This window comes from Narcine bancroftii, chromosome 9 (assembly GCF_036971445.1).
Source record: "Narcine bancroftii isolate sNarBan1 chromosome 9, sNarBan1.hap1, whole genome shotgun sequence".
Classification (NCBI taxonomy): domain Eukaryota; kingdom Metazoa; phylum Chordata; class Chondrichthyes; order Torpediniformes; family Narcinidae; genus Narcine; species Narcine bancroftii.
Window position 1 is genome coordinate 70,526,804 of NC_091477.1, and position 27,820 is coordinate 70,554,623.

Here is a 27,820-nt window from a genome sequence, read left to right on the forward strand (position 1 = left end):
GGAGTGGGCAACGGCCCAGGCGCTGGGAAGCGGCCTCAGCTTCCCCTGACACTGGCCAGGCCGTGCTGTGGTGGGGGGGGGGGGCGGCCGGGGGGGGGGTCACGACAGTGCGGGGGCATCGGCTCTCGCTGCAGGGCGGCATCTCGGCAGATCAGCGGCCCCGTCACCGTGAGTCGCGGGTCGGCCTGCGGCAGGGAGGGGGAGTGGGCAACGGTCCTGGCGAGGTCAGGCCTGAGGCCTCCGGTTCCGGGTGCTGGGAAGAGGCCTTGGCTTCCCCTGACACCGGCCAGGCCCCAAAACCAGAGTCCACGGTGAGACCCTGCAACGTAAACAGAGGAGGTGGGGGCGGCATTTTGGGATTTGTAGTATTAGCTGTGCATGCACTATACTGGCGCAGCGGCCAGCGGGCCACCTCTAATACATTTTTGAAATTATCTTGCGGGCCAAACTGACATGTGTGGTCTAAATCATTCAAGTGTTGAGAGGTTAATAAAGCCATGAATCAAATAAACCAAACATTGTAGTGCAGTCTTAAAATATAATTGACATTTATGAATTAAAATCATAATATTTGAACTAGTTTTGAAACTTGCTTCAGCCACACGTGAAGTCTTCTAGCCCAAGTGTGACAATGAGTCATGGATTTTCTCCAGTTCCCTGATGGATTGAAAAGAATTGAAATGAAGACTGAATTGACCAGAACTCTTTTCTATGAAGTGACAAAGTTTTTCAGAGCATCTGATATGGAAGCTTTTTCTGCCTTTTCTCCCCCCCCCCCTCCCCACAGAAGCATCCAAAAAGGTTGATTTTTAGCAATTCAATAGGGAAGTCAGGAGAAACTTCTTTTCAAGGTGGTTAGAAAGTGAAACTTGCAATCACATGGAGTGGATGAGGTAAACAGATGAGAAACATTCAAAGAAAAGCAAGATAAGCATAAAGAAGAGAGATATTAGTTTTGCCATTAAGATTTGATGAAGAGGGATGGTTAATCTCATGAAAGAGCATCAAGAAAACGACACAACACCAGCTCTAAATGGCATAGCCTGTCTTGGAAATGATGTCCACTTGGACCATGTTAGGTCTGCTTTGTTCATGAATGAGTGAGACAAACACCAGACTGAGTCGAAATCAGGGTTCTTTGTTCTTTATTACCGGATTGTAACACTTGCAACTAACCATGTTAGTCGGAGAATGCATTCTGCCGTTATCAGCAAAATGGTGATTTTTTATACCCTTGGATACGTGCTTAGAACATCATCATATCATTACTTGTCCAATGACTAAAACTGTTGCTATCCTTTCCCTGCTAGCTTCCTGCCTCTCAATCCATCAATGTCTCTCTTATCTTGTAAGTACAAGGATGCATTCACATCTTGTTACAGCCCTGTACAGGGTAACTCCTTACACATTCCCATCTCATGATGTTTTACCTTACAACCAATATGTAGTCAACATCTGCAGAAGCAAATTCCAATATGTTCCAATGCCAAGAGACACCACCCCCCCACCCCCCACTTCAACCACAGATTCTTCCAATTCCATTATAATTTGAAGGAATCCAGAGCCCCTAAGGATTCCAACAAAGATTCCATTCAAAGATTTCCGTGCAGGTATGTTATCATCTGTGATGAAAATGGTTAATCAAAAGGAAGCAAATAAGCAAGCCTTATCAAGTCTGACAAGCAGCTTTTGGCAGTGAGACACAGCAAGCCTGATACTTCTTGCCCACCCCCACACTCCATACAGGCAGGGATCCATGCAGAGCTGGTGCTTCAGGCTGCAGCTGTCCCACATGTCAAAGCTCATCTGCCGACAGAAATCAAATCTATCTGCCAGTTCTTTGCTTTCTTTGATGTCAGCTGCAGCCTTTTCTCAAAATAGAATACATACATCCTTCGTAAGACAGAGCATTCAAAGCTTTGTAATTCTTTCAACAGTCTACAAGGAACATAATTCTGATAATGTTGATATTTTCATGAAAGTTCTGTAATGTAATCTTTTAAAAGCAGTGTTATCACCCTTCCACCCTCATTTTACCTGTAACCTATCCAATCCTCCTGTCTCAATCACCTCCAACTCCCTGATCTCTTTTTGGGAGTATCCATTACATTACTCAACAGCTGATCATGGATTTAGTCCTGCAAGAATCAAGATCTCAATTCCAACGACATCAAATCTCATTGCTCTGTGGGAAGGTAGAGTGCTGACAGTGAGCAGGGCAGGAGTGCTCAACTTTTCGCAGAAAATGCAAAAGTTAAAACTGCCAAATGTCCAACAGCCCAATAACATATTACCCCACCTGTAATGAACCAATCTCTTTGTTGTAGTTATGAGGCAGACAAGGAACCTCACCAAAACCAAATTTTAAAAAAAATTAAATACAAAAACCAAACACACCTCTTTTCAGGGACTCAGTCTCGTTTGTCATTGGATGCCATGTCTCCTACAATTCAGAGAAGCCATTACCTGAATTGTAGCCAGATAAACGGATCAAACAAAGAAAATTCCTTGCTGAACTCATCTTTCTGGGAAATGTCTATCACCAAGCCAACTCTAGACTCTGTAGAAACAACTATAATGTTTCAAGCATTATAGTTAACAGTAAGTAGAGTGAAACAAAAGTCTACAGATGTGTGATTGTAGTAAAAACACAAATGCTGGAAGAAACTCAACAGGATTTGCAGTGTCCATTTTTCTTTCTTTCTTCTTTGGCTTGGCTTCGCGGACGAAGATTTATGGAGGGGGAAAATGTCCACGTCAGCTGCAGGCTCGTTTGTGGCTGACAAGTCCGATGCGGGTCAGGCAGACACGGTTGCAGCGGAAAATTGGTTGGTTGGGGTTGGGTGTTGGGTTTTTTCTCCTTTGCCTTTTGTCAGTGAGGTGGGCTCTGCGGTCTTCTTCAAAGGAGGTTGCTGCCCGCCAAACTGTGAGGCGCCAAGATGCATGGTTTGAGGCGATATCAGCCCACTGGCGGTGGTCAATGTGGCAGGCACCAAGAGATTTCTTTAGGCAGTCCTTGTACCTTTTCTTTGGTGCACCTCTGTCACGGTGGCCAGTGGAGAGCTCGCCATATAACACGATCTTGGGAAGGCGATGGTCCTCCATTCTGGAGACGTGACCCACCCAGCGCAGCTTGATCTTCAGCAGCGTGGACTCAATGCTGTCGACCTCTGCCATCTCGAGTACTTCGACGTTAGGGATGAAAGCGCTCCAATGAATGTTGAGGATGGAGCGGAGACAACGCTGGTGGAAGCGTTCTAGGAGCCGTAGGTGATGCCGGTAGAGGACCCATGATTCGGAGCCGAACAGGAGTGTGGGTATGACAACGGCTCTGTATACGCTTATCTTTGTGAGGTTTTTCAATTGGTTGTTTTTCCAGACTCTTTTATGTAGTCTTCCAAAGGCGCTATTTGCCTTGGCGAGTCTGTTGTCTATCTCCATTGGAGCTAAAGATATATCATCAATGTTTTGGGCCCGAGCCCTTCTTCAAGGTATGATGCAAACAGGCAGAGAAGTAAAAACCAACAGATGATATTCAGACATGAAGAGAGGGAAGATGAGAACTGATGGTGGGGGGGGGAAGGGAGTGCTTTGGCTTTGTGAATGCAGAGTTGGGATAAAGGAAACAGAGAAAAGGGAAAAGAGAGACACGGGGTGTGGGGGCATAAAGGAAGTTGGAGAAATCAGTGTTAATGCCATCCAGAGGGTGGCCAGACGGAATACAAGGTGTTGTTCCTCCAACTTGCAGGTGGTCTCAGCCTGACAGTGCATGGGACCATGGACAGACTTGCTGCAAGTGAATGGATGGGTGGCCACTGGTAGATCCACACTATTGCAGAAGACAATGCCACATTGATGAAGCCATCTCCCAATTTGTATCCAGTCTCTTTGACATAAAGGAGACAACAGCGGGAGCACTGGATGCAGTAGATGACCCCTGCAGATTCACAAGTGTTATGATGCCCTTGGTTAAAAGGGAATTATACTCAGTGTAGAGAATTTGCTCAATTTAAGTGGTCAGATTATGGAATTAAATATTTAGGGAATAAAGTTGATAATGATTTAAATAATTGATACAAATTGAATTATTTACCTTGACATTAAAATTAAAAATGATTTAAATAGATGGAATGATTTGCCTATAACTTTAGAAGGTCAAGTGAATTGTATTAAAATGAATATTTTTCCAAATGTTCAATATCTATTGAAACCCTCAAAAAAATTAAGGATTTAAATTTGAAGTTTTTGTGGAAAGAAAAGATGGCGAGAGTTTGTTTGGAAAAAACTAATTTGAATTAGGAGGTTTGCAATTTCCCCATTTTAAGAATTATTATAGAGCAGCTCACCTCAAATGTATCAATGGGATGTTTAATTTAGATAAATTCAGCTTGGGTTAAAATAGAATTGAGTAAAATAGGATGATTCTATGCAGAACTTTATTTATAAATGGAATTCAAAATTGTTAACAGGAATTAGAGATACTCCTGAGACATTTGATCAAATTATGGAATAAAATAAATTATGACATAGGTTGAAATGGTTTGATTTCTCGAAAAATGCCTTTGTATCAAAAGAGACTTCTTCCTTTTTCTATGAATAATTAATTTTTGAAAATTTGGAATCAAATAGGAATTAAGGAAGTAGAGGATTGTTCTGAAACTAGAAAATTTATTGCTTTTCAACAAATGAAAGAAAAATGTAATATCCCAAATAATACTTTTTTATTACTATCAGGTTAGAGCTTTCTTGATTGACAAGTTAGATCATAATTTGATATTACCTAGGCAGAATGAATTAGAAAGGGGGTATAAATAGATTACTTCAAAAACTTTCTCCCATGTTAGGAATTCATAAATCAAGATTAAGATGGGAGGTTGATTTAAATGGACAAATCGATGAAAAGTTTGGAAACAACTATGTAAAGAAAATATTATGAAAATTATTAATGTTAGGTATAGACTGATTCAGTATATTTTTTTTTACATTATTTATATTTAACTCAAAAATTAAAAAAGTTGAATCCAACATTATCAGACTTATGTTTTAAATGTGATGAGGAAGTTGGTTTCATTTTTCATTCTACCTGGTAGTGTTCAAAGTAAAGCTTTTCTAGTTAGAGGTTAAAAACATTTTTAAAGAAAATATCAAGGGTTAAACTCCCACAGGATCTGATACTATTTTTGTTGGGTAATATTAAAGTGGTTAGTTCCAAATTCCGATTAACTATGTATCAAATTAAATTTTTACGATGGGCTTTAGCCATTCCTAGGAAATTCATAGCCAATACTTGGAAATCAGATGTGGATTTAGGGATGGAGAGGAGGCAAGCTGAAATGCCTTCTTATATTCCACGAGAAAATAACAATTTACATAATAATTATAATTTTTCCTTGAAAATATGGAGCCTATATTTACAGCATGTTGGTTTGAAGGTGTAAGGGACTCTTGAAGGCCTGTCCCGTTGGTAACCCTTAACTCCATTATTTTTTGTATTGCGAATATTTTTTTTTGGCATTCTCGTTTCTTTTTCCTTTTTCTATATTTAGCCTAGGGTTGATGGATTTATTGATACATAAATTTTTTTTCTTTGGCTTGGCTTCGCGGACGAAGATTTATGGAGGGGGTAAAAGTCCACGTCAGCTGCAGGCTCGTTTGTGGCTGACCAGTCCGATGCGGGACAGGCAGACACGGTTGCAGCGGCTGCAGGGGAAAATTGGTTGGTTGGGGTTGGGTGTTGGGTTTTTCCTCCTTTGCCTTTTGTCAGTGAGGTGGGCTCTGCGGTCTTCTTCAAAGGAGGTTGCTGCCCGCCAAACTGTGAGGCGCCAAGATGCACAGTTTGAGGCGATATCAGCCCACTGGCGGTGGTCAATGTGGCAGGCACCAAGAGATTTCTTTAGGCAGTCCTTGTACCTTTTCTTTGGTGCACCTCTGTCACGGTGGCCAGTGGAGAGCTCGCCATATAACACGATCTTGGGAAGGCGATGGTCCTCCATTCTGGAGACGTGACCCATCCAGCGCAGCTGGATCTTCAGCAGCGTGGACTCGATGCTGTCGACCTCTGCCATCTCGAGTACTTCGACGTTAGGGATGAAAGCGCTCCAATGGATGTTGAGGATGGAGCGGAGACAACGCTGGTGGAAGCGTTCTAGGAGCCGTAGGTGATGCCGGTAGAGGACCCATGATTCGGAGCCGAACAGGAGTGTGGGTATGACAACGGCTCTGTATACGCTTATCTTTGTGAGGTTTTTCAGTTGGTTGTTTTTCCAGACTCTTTTGTGTAGTCTTCAAAAGGCGCTATTTACCTTGGCGAGTCTGTTGTCTATCTCATTGTCGATCCTTGCATCTGATCAAATGGTGCAGCCGAGATAGATAAACTGGTTGACCGTTTTGAGTTTTGTGTGCCCGATGGAGATGTGGGGGGGCTGGTAGTCATGGTGGGGAGCTGGCTGATGGAGGACCTCAGTTCTCTTCAGGCTGACTTCCAGGCCAAACATTTTGGCAGTTTCCGCAAAGCAGGACGTCAAGCGCTGAAGAGCTGGCTCTGAATGGGCAACTAAAGCGGCATCGTCTGCAAAGAGTAGTTCACGGACAAGTTTCTCTTGTGTCTTGGTGTGAGCTTGCAGGCGCCTCAGATTGAAGAGACTGCCATCCGTGCGGTACCGGATGTAAACAGCGTCTTCATTGTTGGGGTCTTTCATGGCTTGGTTCAGCATCATGCTGAAGAAGATTGAAAAGAGGGTTGGTGCGAGAACACAGCCTTGCTTCACGCCATTGTTAATGGAGAAGGGTTCAGAGAGCTCATTGCTGTATCTGACCCGACCTTGTTGGTTTTCGTGCAGTTGGATAATCATGTTGAGGAACTTTGGGGGACATCCGATGTGCTCTAGTATTTGCCAAAGCCCTTTCCTGCTCACGGTGTCGAAGGCTTTGGTGAGGTCAACAAAGGTGATGTAGAGTCCTTTGTTTTGTTCTCTGCACTTTTCTTGGAGCTGTCTGAGGGCAAAGACCATGTCAGTAGTTCCTCTGTTTGCGCGAAAGCCGCACTGTGATTCTGGGAGAATATTCTCGGCGACACTAGGTATTATTCTATTTAGTAGAATCCTAGCGAAGATTTTGCCTGCAATGGAGAGCAACGTGATTCCCCTGTAGTTTGAGCAGTCTGATTTCTCGCCTTTGTTTTTGTACAGGGTGATGATGGTGGCATCACGAAGATCCTGAGGCAGTTTTCCTTGGTCCCAACAAAGCTTGAAAAACTCATGCAGTTTGGCATGCAGAGTTTTGCTGCCAGCCTTCCAGACCTCTGGGGGGATTCCATCCATACCTGCTGTTTTGCCACTTTTCAGTCGTTCGATTGCCTTATATGTCTCATCCAGGGTGAGGACCTCATCCAGCTCTAGCCTTAGGGGCTGTTGAGGGAGCTGGAGCAGGGCGGAATCTTGGACTGAGCGGTTGGCACTGAAAAGAGATTGGAAGTGTTCTGACCATCGGTTGAGGATGGAGATCTTGTCGCTGAGGAGGACTTTGCCGTCTGAGCTGCGCAGCGGGCTTTGGACTTGGGGTGAGGGGCCGTACACAGCCTTTAGAGCCTCTAGAAACCCCTGAAGTCGCCAATGTCCGCGCTGAGCTGGGTTCGTTTGGCGAGGCTAGTCCACCACTCATTTTGGATCTCCCAGAGTTTGCGCTGAAGATGGCTGCATGCGCTACGGAAGGCTTGTTTCTTCTCTGGACAGGACGGCTTTGTAAGGTGAGCCTGGTGGGCAGCTCGCTTCTTTGCCAGCAGCTCCTGGATTTCCTGGCTGTTTTCGTCAAACCAGACCTTGTTTTTCCTGGAGGAGAAGCCCAGTACCTCTTCAGTGGATTGCAGTATGGTAGTCTTCAACTGATCCCAGAGGATTTCAGGGGACGGGTCCGTGAGGCGGGTTGCATCGTCGAGCTTTGCTTTGAGGTTTGCCTGGAAGTTTCCTCTCGCTTCGTGACTGCAGGTTTCCAACATTGAACCTCCTTCTGGGGGCTTTACTGTTCCTGGGCTTTGGCTTGAAGTGAAGGTTGAGCTTGCAGCGAACCAGCCGGTGGTCAGTGTGGCATTCCGCGCTAGGCATGACCCTGGTGTGGAGCACATCTCGTTTGTCACTTTCTCGCACCAGGATGTAGTCCAGGAGGTGCCAGTATTTGGATCGGGGATGCATCCAGGTGGTCTTAAGGCTGTCCCTCTACTGAAAAAGGGTGTTTGTAATGACAAGCCGCTGTTCTGCGCAGAGCTCCAACAGGAGGCGCCCATTGTCGTTGCACTTGCCGACGCTGTGCTTGCCCAGGATTCCTGGCCAGGTTTCTGAGTCTTTGCCGACACGAGCGTTGAAGTCGCCCAGGATGACAACCTTGTCGGCTGTTGGGGTGCGTTGGATGAGGTTGCGCAGGTCGGTGTAGAACTTGTCCTTTTCTGCTGGTTCCGCCTGGAGGGTTGGAGCATAGACACTGATGAGGCTGATGCGACGCTTGTTTTGAAGGGGGAGTCGCATGGACATGATTCGGTCCGAGAGCCCTGTCGGAAGGTTTTCGAGTTTGGAGGCAATGAAGCTCTTGACCATGAAGCCTACACCAGATAGGCATCGTTCATCCGAAGGCTTGCCAGACCAGTAGAGTGTGTAGCCCGCGCCGCGTTCTTGGAGGCTGCCTACATCTGCCAGGCGGACTTCACTGAGAGCGGCTATGTCGATGTCAAGTCTGAGGAGTTCATGTGCGATGAGGGCAGACATATAAATATAAATAAAACATATACACGTACACACAGCTTTATTGAATATGAATGTGGTTTTAAAATTCTTAAATGTTTAAAAAAGTGAAACTTGGAAGAATTGTTTGAGGAAGATGGAGGTGCCAAGGGAGCAAAGGGAGGAGTGGACGAGGAAGTCACAGAGGGTGCTGTCCCTGTTGAAAGCAGAGAAGGGAGGAACATGGAAGATTTGCCTGGTGGTGGAATCATGTAGTAGGTGGCAAAAATGTCAGAGGATATGTTTGTTGCAGAGGCTGGTAAGTAAAGAAAAGGGAATTCTGTACTTATTCCACATGGGTGCAGAGAGGTCAGGGCAGAGGATATGCAGTTGAGGGCAGAGTTGATGATGGTAGAGGGGAAGCCATATTGTTTGAAGGAGGAGGACATCTCTGATGATCTGGCATGAAAGCAGAGAAAATGGAATGGAATCCTTACAAGAGAGGGTGTGAAGAGATGTAGTCAAGGTAGCTGTGCGAGTTGGTGGGTTTGTAGATGTTGGCCGAGAATTTGTCTCGAGATGGAGATAGGGATTAAGAAAAGAGACAATGTCGCTCGAGTTGAGCTAAGTGAATTTAAGGTCAGGGTGGAAGTTGACACAAAGTGGATGAAGTAGACAAGCTCATCATGGGTGCATGAGGCAGTACCAAAGTAGCACTGTTATGGTCTGGCATACTAACCTCTATTTGGGTGAAGCCAAATAGAGTCGGAAAGGACCATCAACTTTTCCTATATAGGCTTGTAGCATGGACTGCTCCATGTAGCAAAAAAAAAAGGCAGCCATATTGAGGGCCCATGCAAGTGCCCATGGTTACTCCTTTTGACTCGGAGAAAACTGGATGAGTCAAAGGAAAAGTTACTGAGGTTGGAGACCATACAACATATAACAATTACAGTACGGAAACAGGCCATCTCGGCCTTTCTAGTCCACACCGATTGATGTGAAACTCCACTAATTCCACCTACCTGCTCCCTGCCCATAACCCTCCTACCCCCTCACATCCATGTACTCATCCAACCTCCTCTTAAATGACAAAACTGACCCTGCTGCAACCACCTTCTTCTGGAAGGTCATTCCACTCAGCCACCACACTCTGAGTGAAGAAGCTTCCTCTCATGTTACTTCTAAAGTTTTGCCCCCTAACCCTTAACTCATGACCCCTTGCTCCAATCGCCCCTACCCTCAGGGAAAGAGCCTATTCACATCTACTCTGTCTATCCCCCTCATAATTTTAAATACCTCTATCACATTCACCCCCCCCTTAACTTTCTACGTTCCAATGAATAAAGTCCCAGTCTAATCAATCTTTCTCCATATTCTAGATACTGCAACCCAGTCACCATTTTAGTAAATCTTCTCTGCACCCTCTCTACCTTATTGATATCTTTCCAATAATTTGGAGACCAGAACTGCACACAATACTCCAAACATGGCCTCACCAGTGCCTTGAACAGTCCCAACATCATGTATTTACTCTGACAAGAGATTTGAGTTGTGAGGATGACGGATTGTCGAAGAGCAGCAGGACGAGCATATAGAGATAACCCCCACCCCCTGGTGACTGGTTGTTCCCCAAGCCGACCCCCCCCCCACCCTGGACCTGCCCAAGGGGACGGACTCCCCACGCACCCCTGTCCCTCAGGTATGAGTAATGTCAGCTGGAGTAGAGTGCTGGTGAAGGGTTACTGGTTGCATCTATTGTCAAGAAAGAAATGAAGGGCTTTAAATCCTTTGGTAAGGGGGAAGGGTGAGCAGAGTCATTGTATGTACATGGTAAATATAAGACAGTTGAGTTCAGGGAACTGGAAGTTGCTGAAGGGCATATGAAGCATCGTGGATAGGTGGGGAGGGACTGGACCAGAGGAGACAAAATGGAGTCAAGGTAAGCAGATACCAGTTTGGTGGGGGAGGAGCACATGGAAACAATCTGTCTGCCAGGACAATTGGGTTTGTGGATCTTGGGCTGGAGATGACTGGAAGTGATGAGTTCAGAGATAGTGCATGGTACAATGGTTTGATGAGTTTTGGTGGGGTCCTGTTGGTGGAGTATGTCAGAGCAGGTGACTGAGGGTTGTCAGCTGGCTTCACCCAAATAGAGGTTAGTATGCCAGACCATAACAGTGCTACTCTTGTCTGCAGGTTTGATGGTGAGGTTGGGTTAGTGAGGAGAGAGTGGAGGGCCATGCATTCCAAGGGGGTGCGAATGGAATGAATGAGAGGAGTGGTGAAGTTGAGACAGTTAATGCCTCGGCAGCAGTTGAAAATATAAAGGCCCAGCACAGGCAGAAGACCAGAACAAGTTGTCCAGAAGGAAGAAAGTTTAAAGCAGGAGAAGCAATCTGTAATGGAGGGTGGAGAATCTTGGTTGTAAAAGTGGGCAGAGAAACAGAGCCAATGGAAGAAGACTTGGGTATCATGGCATGCACTGAACTCAGAGTTGTGGGAAAAGGGATCAAAAGTAAAGCCTCAACTGAGGGCAGAGTGTTCTGTCTCAGAGAAGGAAAAGTTGAGGGTAGATGGCAAAGTCCAGGCAGAGGTTGAAGTGGGAGTTAATGGGGTGGAGGGTGTCAGGAGATGGTGTGGATCAGAAGGTGGAAGGTAGAAAGATCCAAGGACAGGAGGGAAAGGGCGAGATGGCGTAATGGAAGGTCAGTCCTGTGGCTGCCAGGGCACAAGTTTGCAGAGGCTTGGTTCTGTGGCTCTCTGTGGCTAATGTGAGTATTTGCAAAGAAGGTTCAGTGCTATAGGCTGCCGGAGAACTTGTCTCTTGTCAGAGACTCAATCCTGTAGGTTGCCAAGGTGAAAACCTACAACAGAGGCTCAGTCTGGGTAGGCCATTGGGGCCAGGGTGGACACTCACGTTGGAGGTCACAGAGGTTGCAATCTCTTATGATCCTTGATGGACACCAGTTGAGTGTAGAACATTGACACTAACTGCAATTCTGTACTTACCTTGTTCCACTGTTTATAAAGATGACATATCCTGCATTAATGTCTGGCATAATTGAAGGTATTTTCTCATTGGTGTTAATTGCTATCTTGGCTCACACTCCCAACAGTTTCAGCCTGACTAGGAAGCCAATTCCAGGTAATACACAGCAAACTGTCATGCTATCCCTGGTGTGCAACATTACACAAATAGGGTTTTTACAGAACCATTGCACAGACTTATCCCCTCAAATATAACACATTTTAACTAACAGAAAACAAAACTCGCTACTAGAAAATAACTGCCATCCACATCCCCTGTACTAACAAAAGGCTATATTCCAGTTTCATGTTGTTCACCCTCTCCAAAGGCCCTGGCTGACCTGTCTGCTTGCATGCTACAATACAACTCCAATTATCCAAAATGTTCAGGACCGGGCCTATATCAGATAATGGTTTTTTTCAGACAACTGGTCATTTTTTAAAAACAGCTGAGTAGCAACAGGAAATCATTTGTATCAATGTTTAAACACCAAGAAAAGGCTTTTTAAGCATTAAAATAATGTTTAATTCTCACCCAAAAAAATGCTGGCCACAACAACACCACTGATCACCGCCCAACCTCTACAGCCGGTCCCCGACACGTCCCCACCATTGATCCCTGGGGAGACTTCCTGGGTGAGTAGAACATTCACTGGCGAGTCGGTGGGCTCCTGTCTCCATGGAGCTCCCGACGCCAGAATCCCGACTCCAAATACTCACCTAGGCCCAGTGCATACTAGGGAGAATCCGATTTTGGATAATCAGAGTTATTCTGAATTTTGTTTAGGTTTAAATATTTGAGAGATGTGATATTTAAATTGAGCAATGAGACACTTTAACATTTTATGAACAAAAGATCAAAAAAAAGCTAACCACAACCTTTCACTTTCATCATACTTTTTACTGTTCATGTCAGCACAAATGACAAAGCAATCTGAAAATTTAGTGGGAAGAATGAATTGGATGTCATGACAGTACATTTTGAAATTGATGACTCCAGGATCAGAGAATACAAGGAATAACAATGTGAATGTGTGCAAGAACAACACCATGAATATGGCTGCCAGTGTACAACTAAGAATGCAGCCAGGCATGGTTATCAAAAGGTATGAACACACCAAGCCATTTTTGTACTGAGAAAGGGACACATACTTGGAAGGATTCTCGCAGGGAGTTCCTGATGAACAATTCTGTCATCACCAGTGATCAATTCTTGATGGATCAAGCAGCTTCTCTTTTGGCAATTCATTAATTCACTTGCTTGGATTTCTGAAGTGTGCTGGAAGATGAGGAAATTAACCAGGAGCCAGAAATGGTCTCCTTCAAATCCCCAGTGGATAACTAGAAAACACTTTAAAGGAATCACAGGTGCAATTCATGGACTTCACAAGTGGAGATAAAGCAGCGGATGGCATAGTACAAGCAAGCTCAGCACAGCTAAGTTGGAAAGAAGGAATTCTGTTCTCGAACACGAGAAATGCTTCTGGGCTTCTAAGTAGAGGACAGAACCAGGTGACTGACAGATACAGGTTTGCTTCCCTCATGAAGAACAACAATTTAGATGAAGTACAAATAGAACTGATGGCCTCAAAGGAAATTGGCTCCTGCTAAAGCCTTCATGGAGTAAAATAAAGAGGCATCCCATTTTAGTGAGTTCTGAAAGGTAAAGTTAAACTTGGTGAAAATTTTGTATTTAGGGACACAATCTCTCAGCCTGACTACATTAAATGTGCACTTGCGATTGTGTTCTCACAAGAGATTTTTGTAAATATGCAAAGAATCCTCTTGTATCAAAGTGAAGGCAAGTTTGAACTTCCAAAAGCATTACTTCACATGTTCTCACCTGGAAAGGAATGAAAGGCAGTGTGCCAGGAAACTTGCCAGCAAGTCCAGAAAATGTCAGCTGCTTAGAGGGGTGGAAAAATCAAACAGCAAAACATTTGCAAAAGATAATATGGCTTGAGAGAGTAAAGAAATTCCACTTTCAAAGGAATTCATGTGAAAAGGCTAGATAAACTGGGGCTGTTCAAAATCAGAGAAAATTGTTGAGACAAATTAATTAAGAAACTATTCCCTTTGGCAAGGGGTCATAAAAATGAGACAGAAATAAGGTGAAAACTGAAACTAAAAAACATCTTATGGGGAGAGGTCTTCACACAGCAAGTGGTCAGAGTTCCAAAGCAGCTCCAAGTGTACCATTCAGACACATACCCAGCATCCCTTTGAAAGGAAAAGACTTGCAGGTGTCTTGGGTGTAGAAATGAGATGGATTACCCTCAAAGTTAGGGTAAACTTGATAGGCCCAATGGTTTCCTTCCACATAATGTCCAAAAGGCTAATTTGTCAAATACTTTCCGTGTTCAAGCAGCCTCAATTGAGATAGTTCTGCCACAGCTTTGTTCTAATTTTGACAAATCAGTTGAGGTGGTCAGAACCCTAAATTCCAGGTTGTAACTGTCAGACTTGCTTCAATACACAACCTCTTTTAAGCAGCACAGAATCTTGCTTGAGGTACAACTTCCCACACACAGACAAAACTTGAGGCCAGTTTATCTACTTCTGCTGCTAAATGGAATTGGGTTGAGATGGAGGCAGATTCTGCAAAGTTAACTGGGTCATTTCATGTCACAGTCCAAAGCCAGCATCTCCAACAGAACAGTTTATTCTTTAAAAGACATACAGCACAGCAACAGGACATTTCATCCCACGAGTTGTGCAGCTCAATTTACACCCCATTAACCTACACCCCTGGTACGTTTTGAACTGTGGGAGGAATCCGGAGCCCCCAGGGGAAAACCCACACAGACATGGGGAGAACGTACAAATTCCTTACAGAAAGTGCGGGATTCGAACTCCAGTCCTGATTGCTAGTGCTGTTAAGGCGTTGCAGTAATCGCTATGCCAACCATGCCCCTTGATATTATAACTGAATATGAATTTCCTTCGAGTTCAAAGCCCTGTACATTCAACCGCATAAATTACGGAATCGTAGGCCAACTGACACAGATTGATTCTTCCTCTCCCTTCAGAGTACTTATTCACTCATAATCCATCGAGCTTTTTTGTTAAGACCTTAACCTGTGTATCATTCCCTTATTGCACAAGTAGTGCCACAAAGGGGAAATACAAATTGGTGGGCAAACAGAAGGTCTTAATTTATCCACACACTTCAGTTATTTAGTGAAATCATTGAGCAACACAGAACATCAGAATATTGAGATTCCTTAGCATCATTCCAAACCAGATGCATTATCTGCCCAAATCCTCTTGGTGACTTGATCATCTATGGAATCAACCCTGCCCCACTACATCAACTACAAAACAGTCTTTAATCCTTTCCATACATCATAGCAAAAGAGATCCTTTCTTTGAGAGGTAGAATGAAGCAATACATCAATGGGTTCATATAGAGAAAAAAAATATGAATGGTCAATCTTATACATTTGTTCAGTAAAATACCAGAATGTAATTATTAGATTTAAACAAGGGCGAATATAAACAAAATACATCTTAATCTTTGAAATTAGAAATGTAGCTGAAGGGTAAAAGAATTGAAAAATACCAAGTAGGTAAAAATGAGTGCCAGCAGGGATAGAAGAGGTCCATTTTCATCTTTTAGTTCTCTGCAAGGCCCAAAACATTTTGAACCAGAGGCAAATGGAACCCCAATTTGCCAAAGCCTCGAGCTTTGCCAGCAATCTTAAAATGTAAATCATAGCTTTTGCACATTACAAAAAAAAAAGCTGCAAACCCTCAGTCTGAAACCAGTTTCAAAGCACCTTGAACAAACTGTAACAATCACAAAGCAATTAACTTGTTGCCAACAGGATATGGTCTGGACCAGCATTACCAGACAATTCTTCCCTCAATGGTACCTGAAAACAAAATTGTCACAAGAAAATACTAACCTTTAGTCTGTTCAAGTTCCCGGCTAATATGATTTACAGATTCCACATGCAAATTGAAGATAAAAGGAAGTAGTTCGCTCAATGCAGAGGAAAAGGCTCTGCAGTTAAGCAAGGGAATTGCACAAGTAGTTTTAACCATCACAAAAGTCCAAAGGGGGAGGGGGTGGAGGAAGGAGGCATTCTTTTGCACAGATTTTCCCTACTTCTGCTGCTAAATGGCGTTGAGTTGAGATGGAGGCAGATTCTGAAAAGTTAACTGGGTCATTTCATGTCACAGTCTAAAGCCAGCATCTCCAACAGAAAAGTTTTTTCTTTAAAAGACATACAGCACAGTAACAGGTCATTTCATCCCACAAGTCCGTGCAGCTCAATTTACACCCCGGTACGTTTTGAACGGCGGGAGGAATCCGGAGCCCCCAGGGGAAAACCCACGCAGACGTGGGGAGAACGTACAAATTCCTTACAGAGAGTGCAGGATTCGAACTCCAGTCCAGATCGCTAGTGCTGATAGGGCATTGCACTAACCGCTATGCCAAACGTGCCCCTTAATATTATAACGGAATACGAATCTCCAGGTAAATGATTAGCATTTATCTTGAACTGTGTTTCCTCCTCTTGAAAGCTTTCCACTTTTGAGAGGCAGTGGAAGCCAAAGAAGGAAGTACACAACAGCACAAAGAGCCATCAGTTCCTGTTCTTGATATCCTGTCTGCACAAAGCAACAAACCTATTAGGTGCAGCAGAGAAACTAATCATAGCAACACAAATACAGTACCTTTACAAGCTTGGCAATTAAGGCTTACCCAGTCATTCCTGATAATAGTTCATCTGAGCAAACACTACCCATGTTGAGACACTTGCAGCAAACATTTTTTTAAACTGAACTTCAGGCACTTGCATAAAGGAGAGACAAAACAGCCACAGTCCTGAATCTCGTTCTGTTCTGCCCTTCAACCGGCATCATTTCAAGCTTAATCAATTCCCAAAGGACACTTAGCACAGCCAATTTTCAATTTATGATTTCCATGATCAGTTCCCTAGTGCAAGTCATGCAAGCAGACAGCACCAACATCATGCAAGTTCAAAGGGAGAAAGTTGGCCATTGGAACTTTATCAGACTTGTGGAGGGGCAAAAGGATTTAAGGCTTACAAACCTAGCAACAAGCCAAAAACAAAGGCAATCCACCATCACTGGAAGCATATCATTGTGATCTCCTCAAGCAATCTAGTCAATGAAGTGCTTTTGAGGTGAAGTCATCATGGGATAGAAGGAAGTGCAGCAGCCAGGAAATAATGAACAGCTAATCACCCAACTAGTTCATGTACGCAATTGAGCAGGCAATTCTAAAGACAGGCTCTTCTGGTTCAGTCCATGTTAGGATAGGGTTATTTCTAATAACCTTCCTACTCGAATCAGCTTGTTTCAAAAGTCTTATCCACTGCACTTTCTCAATATCACCCTGGCTCCACAATATACACCACACCATTCATCTGAAGGGTTCATAGTGGGATACAGCTTTTCTACTCAAATGCAAGTTGAATGAGTAATGGGGAGCTGCAAGATTACAAGGAACATGAAACGTTCAAAGTAAACTGAACTTTTATTAGGAAAACTTCAGAATCTTGTCGTGAAAGTTTGGGGTTTGCAGCAGCATCAAAGAGCAAACATTCATATTAGAACCATCTTACTACATTACTCCAAAAAATATATAAATAATAGTGCACGAAAAGTAAGGCAGCGTCTTTGGTTCATTTCTCATTCAGGAATCTGATGGCAGTGGGGAAAAATCTGTCCTTGTGCCATTGAGTGTTTGTCTTTTTTCTGATAGTAGCAGAGTGAAGATGGTATGGTCTGGGTGGTGGGGATTTTTGAGGGTAGAGGTTGCTTTTTAAGACACCTCCTCATGTACACATCCTCAATGGAATGAAGTCTGGTACCTGTGATGTTGCAGGCCGAGTTAATAACCCTCTGGAGTTTATTCTTGTCCTAGGAGTTCAGGCACTATTGCAACCAGCTAGAACGCTCTCCAAGGAACACCTGTAGAAGTTTATGACATACCTCACAAAGTATAGCCGCTGGCAAGCCTTCTTCGTGATTGCATCAACATAGAGGTTCCAGGACGGATCCTCTGAGATGTTAACACCCAGGAATTTGAATTTCTTGACCATCTCCACAACTGAGTCCTCGTTCCCCTGACTTCCTCCTGAAGTTTACAATCATTTTGCTGACAATGAACGCAAGGTGTTGTCGTTACACCATTCGATAAGCAGATCTATCTCCCTCCTGTACATTTCCTCATTGCCGTTTGTCATTCTGTTGACTACTATGGGGTCATTGACAAACCTGTAAATAGCATTGAAATTGTGCCTGGCCACATTGTCATGGGTGTATAGCAAGTAGGCTAAGCACACATCCTTGGGGTTCATCTGTGTTGATAATCAGTAAGGAGGAGACATTGCTTCCAATTTGCATTGACTGTGGTTTTCCAATGAGAAAGTCAAGCATTCAGTTGCAGAGCAAGGGTACTGAAGCCTAGTGTTTGAACAGCTTTGTATGCTGTAATGGCCTGCACACCCTGCCATGGTTGGGAGTATGTATCTGTCTGTAGCTTCCTCTGGAAATGTCACTTTGCTTCAGAGATTACCTTCCACAGGTGGTATTTGGACTTCTTGTAAAGATGCCAATCCCTGGCCTTCAGAGAAAGAGCAGGAGAAAACACCAAGAAACTAGCAAAGAATCAGACTTCTTTCTATGCTCTATTTAAATTCATTTTTGTTCTTACCCAATGTCTATACATCATTAAAACCTGCACAAGTTGTTCAGCCAGGTTGTGTCCCTTTGGTTTCCAAGGCATGTCAGTATGGAGTCTTAAAAGAGCCAACAGGAAATGTAACAGCCAACCCCAGACAGAACCCCACCACATCAGGAAGCGTCATCACCCAGGCTACACTTGCTCTTGTGGAACAAATAGAGAACTCTATTTTTATGAAAAGCCTTCTGATATTTGATGAAAAGGTCAATGAATTGTTAAATACACATGCACAGAAGATTTTTATTGCATCTGTACATTATATTTAAGTGGCACACTCTTTCTTCATTTCTTTAAGCCAAATTGCAATAGTTTCCCCACAGATGCTGAATGATCTGCTGAGTATTTCAAGCATCTTTGTTTTTTAAATATCAACTCATCAGCATTTATATTAGACCTTGTGAACAATCAATTCCCACAGCAAGCAACTGAGCCACCTTTAACACACAACACAGTATGTTCTCAAATGAAAGGTTGCAAAATTGCTCAATACGCCAGATTAGGACATAAATGTACAAGTTAGTGAAATAATAAAATGAAAATAATATTTTGGCAGCTCAGTCCACAGCACACAAGATCTGGGTTCAATTGCCACTACAGGACTGAAGCATACTAATTATACTAACATGCTGCAGTATGAAACAATGCTGCAATGTCAGAGATCCATTTTACAGGGTAATACCAAACAACTCGTCAGTTGAATATTCAAGGTCAGATAATTATACAAAGTACCAAGTACTGCTATTGTCTTGGCCACAATTTCTTTAATCAAACAGAGAAGTCACCTTTAAATTAAAGGAATGTCTGTCCATGGCTTCATACACTGCCAAACCAAGGGCACCCATAAATTCACACCCCATTCCCACGTGAACATGACCGTCTATGGCCTCACGCACTTCCCAACAAAGGCTACTCGCAAAATGGACGAACAATACCAAATGTTTTGTATGGGCATTCTCCAACCATCAACTTCTCCGGTTTGTCTTATGTCCCTCCTGTTTTTCTCTCAAGATTTAAAATTCTTTTACTGTCACGATTGAGAACCGATGTATTACACAAAATTCCATATATTCTGTCATAGTCAAAGGTTTGCCATCAGTAGAAATTCCCTGCTCCCCTGACAGACAGAGAAAGAAAAGTCCTTCAGAGTCACCGAGTGTCCGTGGATTCACCTCCAGCACTTCTGCAGCCACACGGCCTTCATTCCAACCTGAGCTCCAGATCCAAACGTCTGACATGATCAGGAAGCCCTCAACACCCAGGACCCTTCAAGAACCCCTCCTGCCCTCGGTACCCTCTCACATCCCTCTCCTTTCTACCTTCTTCCCACCCCCTTCCGCCTCCAATCAGAGCTATCCCCTCCCCAACTGCACTTCCCAAGCTTTTTTTTTCTCTTATGCCCTCCCACCCATATCCACCTTCGACCTCCTCCCTGCATTATCATTTGATTCAGATGCCTGTCTGCTTTTTGCTCACACCTTGACAAAAGTCATAGAAGCTGAAATAGGCTATTCAGCTCATTGAATGGCAGGGCAGGCTCAACTATGAGTTGATCCATTTTCTCACTCAGCCTCACCACCTGGCCTTCTCCCCATAACTTTGATGCACTGGCTAATCAAGAACCTATCAATTTCTGCCTTCAATACACCCAAATGACTCGGCCTCCACAACTGCCTGATGCAACAAATTCCATAGATTTAACAAACCCGGCTAAAGAAACTCCTCCACATTTGTTCTAAGCAGATGCACTTCAATTTTTGCCATAAAGAACACTCGGAAGTGCGGAGTTCTCCGGCACTTCTATATATTAAACTACTATCACAGCCCTTGCAGACTGTCACCAAAATAAAGGACACTTTCTCAGCTTTGCTGGTGAGTTATTGCTAAGAATAGCCTACACATCCTTGACAATAACAGTATGGTTCCTTTTAAACATCATATATAAATGCATGCTTGTTCATTCATGCATCAAGACACTTCTTCATGAGAGCAGGTAATACTTTATGGTTGGAGCACAATTTTTATTATAATTAATGATACCATGAACATTTCAGATCCTTTGTTCTCACAAAATTGTATTTTGAAGAGATGGAGACATTGAATCTTTGAGAAACTAAAGCAAATAAAATGTACAGGTTCAGACCTGTGCATCTAATTGGAATATATCAATCATCAAGAGTTTTGACTGAACACAAAACCTTTGCTCTTCTTACGTTATTACAAGTACAAATACATGCCCATTAAAAATGTTCTGAACAAGGGTTTACTCTGCTCATACAGTCTGTAACCACTAAACAAAGAAGCTAATGTACTTTAATGTATTGTCTGGTCCTCACCTACCCTCCAAAGGCTACTTCATCATTCCAACAAAAATCTTATTTTTCAACAAAATCTTCGTCAGCTCAAATACCTCAAACTGATTTTCAATGTCACTCATCAAATGTGACACAAAATCTGAAGAATCAGTATTCTATTTGTTTGCCACAATACTTAAGGGAAGTTTTTAATGTACCATTTCTGATGATGCAGGGATGAAGTTAGACTGCGCTATTGAACTCATTTAAGGTTTTCCAGTCATGATCAATCAGGAAATGGCACAGATCCATTCTACAGTTTGCCATTGCAAATGTGATTCAGCAATTATTCCTGAAACTTAGCCAAATGGAAAGCTATACCCTACAAGCCTCACTTTCCCCAAACATGATACCAGGAAAACATTTCCCCCGACTGGAACAAAAATTGCCACATGAAATTGACCCTGCTCCGCAACCTTTCCTCATGTCAGTGGAGACCTTTCCAGCAGGACCAATCATCCCCAACCTGACTACTCTTTCTTGCCCCCTTGTCCCACGATGCCCATCCCTAACCTGCCAACTTCACCTCTTTCTCCTCTGGAGTTATTATCTTGTCATGGGTGTCGTCTGTCGCCTTCTGTCGCATCCACTCATTACTTCCCCAGGTGACCCCCATCCACAACCCCAACTAATGCGTCACCCGCCTTCCCCCTCCGCGCACAAATCACCCGCCTTCCCCCTCCGCGCACAAATCACCCGCCTTCCCCCTCCGCGCACAAATCACCCGCCTTCCCCCTCCGCGCACAAATCACCCGCCTTCCCCCTCCGCGCACAAATCACCCGCCTTCCCCCTCCGCGCACAAATCACCCGCCTTCCCCCTCCGCGCACAAATCACCCGCCTTCCCCCTCCGCGCACAAATCACCCGCCTTCCCCCTCCGCGCACAAATCACCCGCCTTCCCCCTCCGCGCACAAATCACCCGCCTTCCCCCTCCGCGCACAAATCACCCGCCTTCCCCCTCCGCGCACAAATCACCCGCCTTCCCCCTCCGCGCACAAATCACCCGCCTTCCCCCTCCGCGCACAAATCACCCGCCTTCCCCCTCCGCGCACAAATCACCCGCCTTCCCCCTCCGCGCACAAATCACCCGCCTTCCCCCTCCGCGCACAAATCACCCGCCTTCCCCCTCCGCGCACAAATCACCCGCCTTCCCCCTCCGCGCACAAATCACCCGCCTTCCCCCTCCGCGCACAAATCACCCGCCTTCCCCCTCCGCGCACAAATCACCCGCCTTCCCCCTCCGCGCACAAATCACCCGCCTTCCCCCTCCGCGCACAAATCACCCGCCTTCCCCCTCCGCGCACAAATCACCCGCCTTCCCCCTCCGCGCACAAATCACCCGCCTTCCCCCTCCGCGCACAAATCACCCGCCTTCCCCCTCCGCGCACAAATCACCCGCCTTCCCCCTCCGCGCACAAATCACCCGCCTTCCCCCTCCGCGCACAAATCACCCGCCTTCCCCCTCCGCGCACAAATCACCCGCCTTCCCCCTCCGCGCACAAATCACCCGCCTTCCCCCTCCGCGCACAAATCACCCGCCTTCCCCCTCCGCGCACAAATCACCCGCCTTCCCCCTCCGCGCACAAATCACCCGCCTTCCCCCTCCGCGCACAAATCACCCGCCTTCCCCCTCCGCGCACAAATCACCCGCCTTCCCCCTCCGCGCACAAATCACCCGCCTTCCCCCTCCGCGCACAAATCACCCGCCTTCCCCCTCCGCGCACAAATCACCCGCCTTCCCCCCTCCGCGCACAAATCACCCGCCTTCCCCCTCCGCGCACAAATCACCCGCCTTCCCCCTCCGCGCACAAATCACCCGCCTTCCCCCTCCGCGCACAAATCACCCGCCTTCCCCCTCCGCGCACAAATCACCCGCCTTCCCCCTCCGCGCACAAATCACCCGCCTTCCCCCTCCGCGCACAAATCACCCGCCTTCCCCCTCCGCGCACAAATCACCCGCCTTCCCCCTCCGCGCACAAATCACCCGCCTTCCCCCTCCGCGCACAAATCACCCGCCTTCTCCCATACACACCTCTTCTCCAACCCCCTCCTCCTCCTCCCTCTCCTCTTCCACTCACCATCCCCACCTCCTCTTCCAACTACACATCCCCAAGTCCCCCTTACCCGCTCCTCACCTCCATCCCCAACTTCTTCACGTCCTCACACCACCCCCCCTCCCCCTCCTCCTCCCCCCCTCCTCCCCCCTCCTCCTCCCCCCCTCCTCCTCCCCCCCCCTCCTCCTCCCCCCCTCCTCCTCCCCCCCTCCTCCTCCCCCCCCTCCTCCTCCCCCCCTCCTCCTCCCCCCCCTCCTCCTCCCCCCCTCCTCCTCCCCCCCCTCCTCCTCCCCCCCCTCCTCCTCCCCCCCCTCCTCCTCCCCCCCCTCCTCCTCCCCCCCTTCTTCCTCCACCCCCCTCCTCCTCCCGCCCTAACCACCCGTTCCCCCCCCCCCCCACCACCGAACGTCGTAGCCCGCCCGCCGACTACTCCATTCACACACACACATACCCTGCAGGCACCATTTGACTCCGACACATGCCCATGAACTGTTCCATGACAGCTGCGGCTCCTGCCTGTCCTGACCTCCCTCATCCCCGACATCTCTCACAGACGCTGCTGAAGGCTGTGCAGGTGCCGGGGGGCTAACCCGCTGGCAAGATGTCGGCGCCCAAACACAGTTGCACACACTCACCCGCTCCGTAGGGCCGACCTTCCGGCACCAAGCCCCGTTCGGAAAGGTTTACACAGTTACCAAGGCAGGACAAGCCGCCACCGAATGGCGGAGGGAAGCGGAAGTGAAGTGCAGTGAAGCAAAGCCACGGCCTGGCCCAGCCCGGCCCAGGAAAGGGTGGAGAAGGGGTTAGGAGGCAGGACCGAACTGGTGTCGACCTAGCACTAGGTTCCGCCCAACAGGCAATCCCAGCAGCTCTGGACTCTTCTCTGATCAACCCCTGAGATCCCGTTGCATTTCGGGATTTGTAGTGCAACGCTCGGACTGATCTGACTTTCAAAGGACTTCAGTTCCAGCATGCATCGTGAACAAAAACAGCAGATGCTGAAACTTTTAGCGAACAAACCAGAAGCTGGAGGGCCTTAGCGAGTTAGGCAGCATCTCAGCATCTGATGGGAGACATTTCACAGGTTTGCCCGAACACGAACTACATTCCCCAGACACCTCAGCGGCTTTCCGCGGAAATGCTGCTCCCGTTGCCGTGGAAACGCGGTGCTACCTCTGGTGTTGAGGCTGGCCTCCCTTTCAATCACTCAGCCATGTCTCATTAACAGTGGGCCAGAAACTGGAACATTATGCGCAGTTCTGAGCAAGTTTTGTTTTTCTAACTGAGTGAAGATGCTGCCTGACTTCAGATTTATTGCCAGAGTACATACATGTCTAAGCGGTGACATGGATCCATTCCAGTTCACCTATCATAGTAACAGGCAGACGCCATCTCACTGGCTCCACACAGAGCCCTGAAAACACCTGGAGAGCAAAGATGCAGACATCAGGATGCTCTTTATCGACTGCAGTTCAGGATTTAACACCATCATCCCCTCAAAACTGATCAGCAAAGTCCAAGATCTGGGACTCTACACCCCATTATGTAATTGGATCATGGATTTTCTCACCTCCAGATCAAAATCAGTGAACATTAGTAATAATATCTCCACCTGTCCCGGATAGAGTCCCCTGCTCTGCTCACTTTACATCTATGACTCTTTCTTCTTTGGCTTGGCTTCGCGGATGAAGATTTATGGAGGGGGTAAAAGTCCACGTCAGCTGCAGGCTCGTTTGTGGCTGACAAGTCCGATGCGGGACAGGCAGACACGGTTGCAGCGGCTGCAGGGGAAAATTGGTTGGTTGGGGTTGGGTGTTGGGTTTTTCCTCCTTTGCCTTTTGTCAGTGAGGTGGGCTCTGCGGTCTTCTTCAAAGGAGGTTGCTGCCCGCCAAACTGTGAGGCGCCAAGATGCACGGTTTGAGGCGATATCAGCCCACTGGCGGTGGTCAATGTGGCAGGCACCAAGAGATTTCTTTAGGCAGTCCTTGTACCTTTTCTTTGGTGCACCTCTGTCACGGTGGCCAGTGGAGAGCTCGCCATATAACACGATCTTGGGAAGGCGATGGTCCTCCATTCTGGAGACGTGACCCATCCAGCGCAGCTGGATCTTTAGCAGCGTGGACTCGATGCTGTCGACCTCTGCCATCTCGAGTACTTCGACGTTAGGGATGACTATGTGCCTTGTTATAACAATAACACCATCTACAAATTTGCCAAAGTTACCATGTAGTGGGTTGTATTAAGAAAAGGCGATGAATCAGAATACAGGAGGGAGATTCAGAACCTGGCTGAATCGTGCACTCAATGTCACCAAATCGATAAAGGTTCTTCTTTTGGGGGTAAAATACAGGATTCCGTTGACGCCGTGGTTGTGAAAAAAACACAGATGCTGGAGAAACTTAGTAGGTAAAACATTGCCTTTATGTAGCAAAGGTGAAGGTACATCACCAACGTTTCGGGCCCGAGTCATTCATCAAGGTGTGGGGGAACATGAGAGCTGTCTGAACAAAAGTGGGGGGTGGTGATGGTGGGAGATGATAGGCGGGGGGGGGGGAGGACTGCAGGAAGGGGGGAGAAGTCTTGGCTAGGTGGAGAGAGAAAGGAAGTAGGAACTGGAATAATTAGTTTAAGTGGGGGGGGGGAAGGCAAGCTCATTTGTGGAATGCAGTGAACTCAATGTACTTCTTTTGTTGCATTTGGTTGAGCATCCTGCTCAAGAAACCTTGTCAGATGACAAAGCCACACAAGCCAGTGGACTGCAGGTAGGCAGGTTCTGTGCCTCAAAAATAACTAATTTACTCTGAAAATAAATTCTATTTAGAATCAGAATTTATTGACATGAACAAGTAAAAATCTCTGGAAAAGGACTCTCAACAATCTCCGGTCTTTCTTCTTACATCTTGTATCTTTTTCACTCTTTCTTCCTTCTTTCTTGGAGCTTTGGTGGGTGTGTGTGTGGGGGGGGGGGGGGGTGAGTGGAGTGGGATATACATATATGACATGTATAATGGGTTACACTATTTTAAAGTTTAAAGACATCAATTTTATTTGGGTTGTTAAAACATAAATTAAATATTTTAAAAAAAGATGGCTTTCCACAGGTTGTACCTGGTCTTTTTATAGAGATCTTGATCCCTGGCCTTAAACACCCTTGTTCTCATCCTCAACAGGTTGTGAATCCTCTGATTCATCGAGGACTTCTGGTTGGGGAACATCCAGTATGTGCACATGGGCACACAATTGTCAACCAGGTCTTGATGAAGTCGGTGACACATGTGGTATATTCAGTCATGTCAATGGATGAATCCTTGAATATGTTCCAGTCCACTGATTCAAGGCAGTCCTGCAGACGCACCTCCGCCTCCCTTGACTATACTTTCACCATCTTCACTACTGGTGCTGTGGTCCTCAGTCTCTGCTTGTACGCCAGGAGTAGAAGTACTTGCTGGTCTAGTCGTGGTATGGCTCGATATGTGTTCTTCATGCTGGTGGTAGCAGTGGTCGAGTGTGTTGACTCCCCATGTCTCGCATGTGACATGTTGGTGTTAGTTTGCCATAGACTTCTTCAGATTGGCTTGTTTGAAGTCCCCCATAATGATAAGGAAGACACTAGGATGTGTTGTCTCATGACTGTTAATCACAGTGCTGAGTCTCTCCAGTACCAGCCTGGCGTTAGCCTGGGGCAGAATGTACACTGCAACCAGGATGATAGCAATGAACTTCATCGGCAGGTAGAATGTACGGCACTTGATCACCAGATGTTTCAGGTTAGGGAGCAGGTCTGGGACATAACTGTCACATCTGTGTACCACTATGAATTGATGATGGCACAAATGCTGCCTCCCTTGGTTTTTCCTGATGCTGGGGTTCGATCAGCACGATGGAGGGTGTAGCCCTTGGACTGTAGCGCTGGGTCTGGAATGTCTATGTTTTGCCATGTTTCTCTAAAGCACATCACATAGCACTCCCTGATGTTTCTCTGATGTTAAAGTCTGGCTTGGAGTTCATTAAGTTTGTTCTCCAAGAGAATGTTTGTTAGCCAAGGGAATGGTAGAGAGCAGAAGCCTCAGGGCCTGGCATCTCAGCTTAACCTATAGCCCTGGTCTGTGTCCTTGTTGTGCCTTCTTTACATGGCCCGTGGGTCCACCACTGGTAGTTCCCATAGTGTTTAAATGATCCATGCGATGTCCTTTTAAATACTCCACGATATTTAAATGCACTGAGCGTCTGCTGTTTGTGGCTCCCGAAAAGTTTAAGTGGCCTGATAGCTGGCTGTTTAAAACTCCGGAGGAGCTGATCTTGCCTGAGCACCAGCTGTTTTAAGGTCCCGCGTTCCAATGGAGACTGCCGATTCTCCCCATTCCGAGGTCTGCCAACGATCTTAGGATATCCTTGTGAACAGGTAAGTTTGTTTTTGTTCTGAATGGGAATATTTGATCATTCCCGTCAGTACTGCATGCAAAAAGTCGCCCCTGTAAGGCAAAGGCACCTAGACAAAATAGAAATTAAAGGAAACTCTTGTTGCGTGTGCTATGGCAGAGCGTGAAAGCAAGACATTGACATGAGGTAAGTACTAACTTTATTGACGGTTCACCCTGGTTGTTACACCGCTTCCAGCAGAAATGGTCACCAATTTGCCAAACGTGGATAGGCTGCGTTCCCACCGGTGCTCGCTGTTTCTCGCCGTGTGGCTGGAAGCTCTTGAAGAAAGCCCATTTAGTCGCATGGCCCTTGCAGGATGGCAACGTTCGATTGCCATCTTGCGGGTTGGGACACCAAGGCCGCAACTCAACCCCCACCCCAGAACTGATGATCTGACCACTGTCCTGGGTTTTGGGCGCCCTGCCTCTGCGGTGTGGGGCTGGGAGGTTGATCGGCTGGCTGGTGTCCAAATGTGCTGGTTTGAGCCAATCAATTGTAAATGTTTCCTCCTTGCTGCCAATGCACACTTGTGC

At 46.1% G+C, this 27,820-nt stretch overlaps 1 protein-coding gene across 7 annotated transcripts in view; it reads right to left on the bottom strand.

The window, feature by feature from the left end:
• Positions 1-23,726, bottom strand: part of LOC138742254 (serine/threonine-protein kinase PAK 2-like) — a 133,571-nt gene extending 109,845 nt beyond the window's left edge. For 4 of the 7 annotated variants that reach the window (XM_069896376.1, XM_069896379.1, XM_069896377.1 and 1 more), the window contains exon 1: positions 23,501-23,726. The gene's annotated coding sequence lies outside the window, so the exon portion shown is untranslated. Of the gene's footprint in view, positions 1-15,646; positions 16,033-16,110; positions 16,273-23,316; positions 23,460-23,500 lie in introns of those variants that run through there. The other 3 variants (XM_069896382.1, XM_069896381.1, XM_069896380.1) reach the window with 3 other exon arrangements.
• Positions 23,727-27,820: the final 4,094 nt, after the last annotated feature.